The following is a 9627-nucleotide window of genomic DNA, read 5'->3' as shown; positions in this document are numbered from 1 at the left end:
GCTGACATCCAAGGGCTCTAATGAGCCCCAACCTCTGATCTATACATCCCAAGAAGCCCTGCCCTCTGAGGACCTCTTCAGCCTGAATTCAGGTAGCTTACCACTGAATGCAGGAGACTATCATAGATCCAGCCAGCTACTTTCCAATGAGGCCACTTTAGCCATGTTCCCATGTGCACTCTGATTGTGGAGGGGCTCTCCATACTCATGCCTGCTCACAGAACCCAGCACAGTGCCTGCTGGCAGAGGACTTACAATAACCTCATGTCCCAGGATGTCCCATATTGGCACAATGACTTAAGCCTGATGTTTGTGATTCCTGCTGCTCTCCAACCAAGACTTATGATTCCTATAGCTTTGGCCAAGACTCTAATACCCTTGCTATCTGTGTTTTCTGTTCAGCTGTGTGCAGCTGATTACCCTTTACAAGACTGTCCTGAGGTCTGATTACCAGAAGATGGGTTATTGGTTACAAAGAAAGATGCAGAATACCAGAACCTGAGTATTCAATATGAAGGCTTATTGTTATTGTTACAATCCCACCAATAGCAGAGAAAATATGGTGGTGGTGACAGGAGGTGCTGTCATTTAGAGATGGGTACAAATCTGTAGGCACTACCCCAGAGCAGTGCCATGGGAAGACCAGTGCAACACAGTATATCTTGCACATCAGCACCTAACAAAGCACCAGAACTCCAGGTCAAGAGACATTCTGTCTAGAACCTTCTTCCTGTCATTAAACTTGTTTCCAAATGGTCATCAACCTAGGGAAAGATGTTCCAGTGGGAAGATGGGGGAACTTGACCTCTTCCTGGTGGAAGGGATGGCTGAGGGGATGAGAACCCTGACTCTGTTCTTTCCTCAGCTGACCCTCCTACACATCCCAGATCAGGCACCTTCTTAGGTGGATGGGAGCATCCTGCACAGAACACTCCCACATCTCTATAAATGCCACATCTACTTTGCTGAGTTAATTAACAGAATAGACATGGTTTAAAAAAAAAAAGAGCTAATGTTACTCACCATAATAGTGGCAAGAGGAAAACAAAGCCATTCAAAATTCTGAGGAAGACAAGGAAGCATGAACCCATTTATTGGTACCTAATTAAATACCCCCATTTCTTCAGAAAATAAATCTCCATAATTCTTCCCTCAATTAGACCAATAAACTGCTGCTTAACTGTTTTTGTCCTAAAACTTTTCCTAATTCCTCACTCTCAGTTCTGGAAACCAAATGCTCACATTGAGCAGTGTGTGAAGGTAGGTAAACAGAGGCTATCAGTACCATCTGTCCATCTCTCTTCCATCCCTTCCTGTTCTCTCCATCTGTCCTGGCCCTTGTCCCTCCACCACTGGCACTGGGGTGAGTCTATCTGCAGCTTGAAGTTTGAGGCAGCCTACTGAAAGAAGGCCTGAATGCCAGCCACTATCCCTCCACTGACCCACTGGTTTCAAGAGACACTGCAGAATCTGAGTCCCTGAAGGGATACAGGACAGTATGTCCTGGGCTTCTGATAGGACCCAGGGAGATACAATAAAAAAAAGTGCCTAGAATATTTTGAAAGCAAAACATGTCTTACAAGCACCCAAATTGTTCTTGGACCAGACACTCCACAGCCTCTATCTCCCATCACCACCCAGAGCTGGAATGCCTGAGCTTTAAGGGAAAACAGCTAACACTTTGGCTCAGATCCCTTTTAAGCACCACACACCCATACTCAACTCTCAGAATTGTTACTTCCCATCTCCTTCAGTCTGGCAAGGCTAACATGCACATCTATTGCTAGCTTGACACCTAGATCGCTCAAGTCCTGAAGCAGCCCTGTGACTACCTGCTTTCCTTGAAATATACCCAGTCAGCATGCTCTAGTCTCACAGAAAGGCAAAGCCAGCAGGCAGACAGGCCTCCTGAAGCCTCTCAACCTCAGCCACCAGCTGAGAAAGACCTAGGAACCCATATTGATGAGGAGCCTTTAATTGCCAACTTTGATGCATCTTTCCAATATTCTAAAACCCTAATGAAGATGTGTGCAAGATTAACAGAAGCAATTAGGAAGAAAGGCCTTTTGTTTCATTCCGTGCAGACTTTGCTTCTTATTGCACTTATTTATAATACCTTCACATTCTCAAAGTCAGGGAACACAGAGATGGAACACAGCACACCCAAGCACATCCCAAGTAATTATTTTTGCAGGAAAATAAGGACAAAAGTATAGGATAAATCTCAGTGCCCATGAATGATAGGAAGCCACAAGAAATAGAAAAATGCCTCTGGGCTTGTCTTCTAAGCCACCACCCTTTGTGTTGGTTTCATGAACCCTTTGTGAACCTCAAGAAAAGGTTGTCACCTGACCAGGCTTTCTGACATGAAATAATAGTGTTTATGGATGGATACCAGACTCTCGGCATGTTTCCACAGCCTTGCTGTTCAGGTTAGAAGACAGGACAGCACAGAAGCTTACCACTGAGTACCTGCATCTTTAAGGAGGATGGATAAGGGTTCCCTATGACCTCTTCCAGGGATTATACATAACCCATAATAAGCTTGGGTGCTGACTGGCCATCAGGAGCAACTGCTTTGATTCCTCCTAGCCAGACTCTCAGGACTGGTCAACAAACTATGTCCATCGAAGCCACTCAGCCTTGTGGAAGAGACTTTTGCCCCATCTGCTGCCCACTATGAACAGAAGCACTGGATGAGGCACTGCTCCCCAAACATGGATGAGGCAACAGTCTAACGACTCACAGGAAGACAAAGAACACCAGACTTCAGGCTTCTGCAAGTGATCAGTGATCTGTGAGATAAGTACTGTTCCTGACAAACCCAAGGGTACAGAATGCAGTCTTATCCCTGCCAAGGAGGGCATTCCAGTACTGAGGGTCACTGACTAAACCTAGGGCTGACTCTGACCTATGCTGAGCATGGGAAGACAACAGGGCACCTGCCATCCAATGCACATATCACAGAGGAGATTAGTGGTCCTCTGCTATTCAGAGGCAGAAGCATACTGAAAAGTGCTGCTATGTTATCAGCCTGCATCCTATAAGCCCTGAGCACCCGGGAGAGGGAGACACTGGATGAACAGAGGAAGGAGAGGCAGAAAGAGGAAAAAGGGAACAGAGGGAAGGAAGGAAGGACAGGTGGCAGAAAAGAAAAGAAAAAGAGGCAAGAGAAGGGGGATAAAAAAGAAAGATCAAGAGACAGAAGGAAGGAGGGAGAGAGGAAGGGAGGGAAGGAGGAAGGGAGAAGGGGAGGCAGGGAGGAGGAAGGGAAAATGTAGTTCGATGTTTTCTATCCCACCTGCCAGTTCCAGAATAACCACTTATTAGGCTTACTATTAGTTATAAATGTCTGGTCAATGGCTCAGGCATATTACTGACTAGCTCTCACGATTAAATTAACTCATTTCTATTATTCTATATTTTACCCCAACACTCATGGCTTGTTATCTCACAGGAAGAAAGGAGGGAGGGAGAGAGGGAATGAATAGAAGAGAGAGGGAGACATGGAAGAAAGTTCAGAGAAAAGAAGGGAAATGGAGAACGAGAGAAAGGGAAGCCTATGGCCAGGCTTTGAAACAGCCATGCAAAGAGGTTTCTTCACAGACTGTAGGGCAGCCCTAAGAAAACACTGACAGGCTCAGCTGCTCCCCCAGTCTGTCCAGGAAGACAAACCAAAGGGTCACCCATGTCTCCAAAGAGGGCAGGTTGTCACCAAAGAACACTGGACATCTACTCTCCCTTGCTGGCCCCAGGGGCCCAGGGATCATCCGGGCTAAATGCTCATTGTAACCTTTGGGGATGGTGCTGTCAGCTGGAGGATCATAAAGACCCTGAACTTCTCCCCGACTTCTCTCTATCGCAGGACAGTGGCTTCTGGATTCCTGCCCCTCCACCCTCCTGTTCCAGTCCTCGTTTGGGAAGCAGAAAGACAGAAAGACAAGTTGGCCTAAGTTCTGTGACAGGGAACTAGACAGCATGGAAAATGCCTGATTGTGCAGCCAGGGTGGTGTAAGCCTGTGCAGCCTTGGAGCTGAAAGCAAGTGAGCCAACTCTACAGGCCAAATCATCCAGAAAAACCTTTCAATAGGATGCCCAGGAAATCCAGAGCAGGATGTGCAAATATTCTTTAAGTATAAATCTTTAAATCTGACCTCACAAAAAATTAACAGAAACATGCAGGGGCAAAAACGGGGAGGTCCTGCATCTGGAACAGGTACTAATTAGTGTCCCAGCTCCAAATCTCTGTAGGAATTAGTGCACTTAAGGCTGCCTCAGCAGAGGGAGTGCGGTGGGCAACCCTATAGGTAGAGAAATGCTTCCAACCTAGGCTTTAGACAAGGGAAGTGCCTCCTGTGAAAACACAGAACTCTGGCCCTGTAGCAAGTCTGGGGCTTAAATGAACACTCTGTGGAGTCTGAGAAAACTCACATAAAAAGTTGATTAGAATTGCCCTCAAGTAGAGCAACTCGCAGTCCCAGGTTCCAATCTAAAATTCTCCAAAATAAAGCTACCAAAATTCACAAGGAAACAAGACACAGTGAGTGAAGGTTCAAACTATAGAATCTGTCTCCCAGAAATTCAAAGCATGCAATTGTGAACTACAGATGTAAAACCCCTACAGGAAAGATAGTTAAACCAGTAAGAGATGTGTGGGAGGAGGGGCTAGGCCATCAGGCCAGCTGGCACCCACTGAGAGGGTGGGGGAGGAGCAGATGGTTTATGTCCTCTTGTCCGATACCCAGATGCTCATTCTCATAGAATCAGAAAAGGGCTTGCTCTCCTGCTCTACTGGTTGTCAGGTCTAGCCTGGGGACGGCCATGTAGCCCCCTGCAGTCCACACTGAAACAGCAAACCTACTCTTGCAAATCTATCTCCCTTGTTTTGAGGGTGTCCAGATAAAGTAACCCTGGAACTTAAAGGAAAACAAGGACATTCAAATAGTGTCTATTCAAAGGACTATTTGAATAGTGGGTATTTTTGTGTAAATCATGTAACAAGAACATTGAACAGAACCTGAGGGAACTCTTCAGACTTTCAAGAATCCCTCTTAAAAGGCTACTAAATGAGAACTTCCTCACAGGAGGTTAACAGTAAGAGCTTCTCATACATAAAAAACTGATTCAGAATTGGGAATGAATGGGGAGTCTTAGTTCTCAATTACAAAGACATTAATTGGGGAATTGGGAGAAGGTCAGACCAGTTTTTTGCTGAGAGCCTTGGCATGTCAAAGGGCACTAGAATGCTGCTACTCATGAAAAATGGGGATTGCACAGAGCTCTTGAAGGGGCTTATAAGACAAAACAGTATGAAGAATGTAACATTAAAATTAGTGAAGACAGAGATTTCATAATATACATATTTTATAAAATATTGAAGATTTGTTTTAGAAATATCCAGGTGTGGGCAATGGCTAAAAGGAGCTTCCTAGCTACCATCTACCAGTATTTTCTCAGATCCAGCCTCCTCTCCTCAGATCAACTTCTTTCCTCTCATCCATCTTTCCCCCTTCAGATCAACCTCCCTCCTAAGACCAACCTCCCTCCTGAGAAAAACCTTCCTCCTCGGGTCAATTCTCTCTCCTCAAAGCCATTCTTTCTCCTCAGATACTCTCTCTCTCTCTCCTCAAATCTACCTTTCCTCCTCCTGTCAACCTCCCTCCTCAGACCAATTCTCCATCCTCAGATCCACCCTCTTCTCCTTAGATCAGCTTCCTACCTCAGACCCATTCTCCCTCTCAGATCCACCCTTTTCTGCTCAGTTCTATTCTCTCCACCTCAAATCCACCATTCCAGCTTAGAACCCTCCCTCAGACCCAGCCTCCCTCCTTTAGATTACCCTCCCTTCCTCAGATCTACCTTCCCTCCCTCAAATATACTCTCTCAGATTCACACTCTTCAGATCTGTCCTTATTTCATCACATTCACTTACCCATAGTTTGCCATTTGTCCTAGTTTACTCATGACAGACATAAAAGCTTACATTGTTTATCTAAGAAAATATTTTGAGGCAATACAAGTTATGATAGAAAAGTGTTTAGGTATAAAACTTTGAACTCACCAAGAGAGGATAGATAATGGAATATTTTCTCTAAATTTGTAAAATACAAATGGCCTGGGCATTGTAGATGTAATTCTTACCTGATAATTGTTCTTATTGTATGTAGTTTTACTGTGTGGGGAAGTATTGTGGAATATTCCTTTACTCTTCGTGGAGATGTATCACTGTGATAGGTTTAATAAAAAGCTAAATGGCCAATAACTAGGTAGCAGGGACTTCTGGACAGAGAGAGCTCTGGGAAGAAGAGAGGCGGGGTTGCCAGTCAGATGCAGAGAAACAGCAAGACATGGAGGAGGAGAGGTAAAGGCCATGAGTCACATGACAACACATAGATGAACAGAAATGGGTTAAGTTTTAAGAGCTAGTGGCACAAGCTTTAGGGCGAGTTTTTATAATAATAAGTCTCCATGTTGTTTTTTTTGTGAGCTGGTGGCCCAAAGGAAAAAGCCATCTACATTTTCCTACTACTAAAATCCCCAGAAGCTCCCCTTCTGGGAAAAGGATTCTGAGCTGGGTAAGAATGGAGAAGGCAAACAGAACCCTAGCACACCTGCATTAATTATTGCTCTATGCTCTTGACCTTGGATATGCTGTGATTGGCAGCTTCAAGTTTCTTCTGCCTTGGCTTTCTTGAAATGTGGACCAAAACCTACAAATATGGTTCAAAAAACCCTTTCTCCCTTAGGTAGCTTTTATCAAGGTATTTTATCACAGCATTGAAAGGAGCGGTGGAAAGTACCTTCGCCTAAGTACTGCCATTTTGACATCAGACTCCATTTTACCTGTAGAGTGAAATAAAGTTCAGGTTCCCAAGCCCTAGGGGAGCTGAGAACTTTCCAATGACTGACCAACCTCTCCCCTAAACCATAGAAATAGTCATTATGCCCTTAGTTCCCTATCGCATTATGGTTGTTCCTAACAACAGAAAGAAGAAATGAATCTGGACTGAATGGCTAGCATTGTATGTCAGTTGACAATGATGGAGCACTCAAGGAAAGTCCCTAATCTTTGGTTCCTGATTGGTGAAAATTGTAACTATAACTTAGCAACAAATGTTTGTGAATGTTATGCTTATAAACCCTGCTTCTGCCACTGTTCAGGGCTGTCAGGAGAAACAAGGCTCCTGGGTCCTTGTCCTACAGCCCTGATCAATCAGTGATGACTTATTAAAATCTTTAGGATCCATAAGTATTGTCTTTCTCCTTCCTCGTGGTACATAATAAGCTAGGTGTAACAGCATCAGGAAATGAAACCAAGGCTTCCCTTGAGTACAATAATAGTGCCTTTACCTTCTCAAGTCTTGGTGCTCCCAACTAAAAAAAGAAGAGGAACATGTCCTCCCTTCTCCAAGACTCTGGGTGAGCTCCTCAGTGACAAATCCAGCTCAGAGGGCAGTGAACCTCCCTTAACCTCCATGGGATACTTTGCAAATACACCAGCTTAACCAGGGGGCTCCCCAAGATTGCATCTAAGACCAGGTCCCCAGGTCTTACTCTGAGTCCAGGAGGATACAGGCTTGGGTGATATCACCCCTATTTTCCAGAAAGCAAAAGCTCAAGGACCACTAGGGCTAAGAACTCTATACACATCCATATTTCTCAGGAGGAAGGGGTATGGGAGAAGCAGCTTCCAGTCCTACCCAGGGGGCATGAGGCAGTTTCTCAGCACACAGCTTGGGGGATCACACACATCACTGCCAAATAGCATCCTTTATAGCATCGTGGGCTCTGAGACATGGTTGTTCTGAGGCATCCCTCTCATGTGAAGTCAGGTTTGGGGAGGAAAGAGTCTCTTGGTATCAGGGTCCCACGGCAAAGCATACTCACCCTACACAATAGAAGTCCTTATGGCTAGCTAGTGTCTAGCAGCTGTAACCTCTCTCTACCCACAGAGCTGGCCTCCCTTTTGTGTCCTTCCATCCATAATCTGTGAGGATCCCACTGGGAAGGAAGTTACTTGGGTTCTTCTCTCTGTTCTCCTTCCCCCATGCCATCTACCCTTCCAAGGACCTTGACCCTAAAGAGCATGACAGGGTGGCCCTCCTGGATCAAGACATTCCTGGGGAACGATAAAAGCTAGATACCTGTTGGACAAGTTAAGAGTAATACAGGGAAAGCAGAAACCACAGGACTGGTGGCCATAGTGATATGACGGTATTTTATAACCTGACATGAATCTCAGTAGAAGGAACTAAAAACTCTTAAGAGCAAAGTGTTCCAACTTCTAACTTCTACCTCCAGTGGCTCCATTAAGACCCTCCTACATAAGTGTGACTTGTAAAGCTCAATGGTCTCCCTTCCGAGTGACATCTAGGCTAAGGTCAGTGCCTCTAACTCATGACAGTTGAAACGAAGCCAGTGTGAGCTCTGTCCCAGCACAGCCCCATAGGAGCAAAGGACATCATCAGCTACCTGACTTCAGAGAGGGGCTGGCCAGGATTACCAGGAGCACACAGAGCCAGGGTCACCAGGACCATGCAGAGCCACAGCCTACTCAAAAGCACAGTCTTGTGGCAGCCCCTCCTTCATTAGAAGCTGGACTTCGGGGAACAGGCGATTAAAGATGAAAAGGTGCTTTCGGGAGTGATAAGATTTTTATATTTATGTTTATGAAAACACATTCTGGAATGTCTGGAAGTGCCCCAGGCACTTAGAGGTATTGAAGCCAAACTGCCTTCCCCACATTCTGTATATCCAACTTCTCACTGAGAACCAGAGAGTTTTTTTTTTATCAGAGCATCGTCTTCCCAGGCACCTCTCTAGGAAGCTGCTCCAATAAATCTGGTGTACCATGAACCCTCCAGATGGAGCAGCCCTTCCCTAGTGCCTGGGGTTGTCAGAGCCCCTCAGAAAGCACAAAGGCTGGAGAAGAGCACGTGACTCTCTAAGACACCATGCTCTCACCGTTTCTATTCTGAGCTACATCCAAAATCAAGGACTCATGTTTTTTGCAAGGTAACTGAAGATGCACCCAGCTCCATTTTCAATGAGTAGCCTGCTCCAGTCCCTGTTGACTCTGGTGGCTGAGGTGCTTGATTTCAAAAGATAGCCAAGGATGAGTGTGGCTGAGGCAGCACATGCCTGTTTTCATAGTATTTGGGAGGTGGGCAGAAGGACTAAGAGTTCAAGGGCAGCCTGAATTGCCAAAATCAACAAAGAAAGAAAGAGAGGATGGAGGGAAGAAGACAGAGAAAAAATGGAGGGAGGGAGGAAGGGAGGAAGGAAAGAAGGAAGGAAGGAAAAACCATACTGGACCCTTCTCTAAGTGATGCTCTTCCACCAGGTCACACGGCTCCCTGACTCCACACAGAACCCCTAGAGCCAGCTCAGGACAGGGATAAAAGGAAGTAGTGTGCATGCAGGTCAAAGGGCAGCCACCATCCTCTGAATTGTGACCTCCATTCAGTGACACCGGAGTGTTCAGAAAGAGGGAAGGGAGGGACTTAATATACAGGACGGACAAAGGGAGAGAAAAACGGGGATAAAGATAGACACTGGTGGAGAAAAAGACAAACAGGAAGAGAGGCAGAGAAAGACAAAGATAGGTCTTCATGAGAAAAGGTGCAG

Source organism: Phodopus roborovskii, unplaced genomic scaffold (assembly GCF_943737965.1).
Source record: "Phodopus roborovskii unplaced genomic scaffold, PHOROB, whole genome shotgun sequence".
NCBI lineage: Eukaryota > Metazoa > Chordata > Mammalia > Rodentia > Cricetidae > Phodopus > Phodopus roborovskii.
This window is presented reverse-complemented; position numbering follows the sequence as displayed.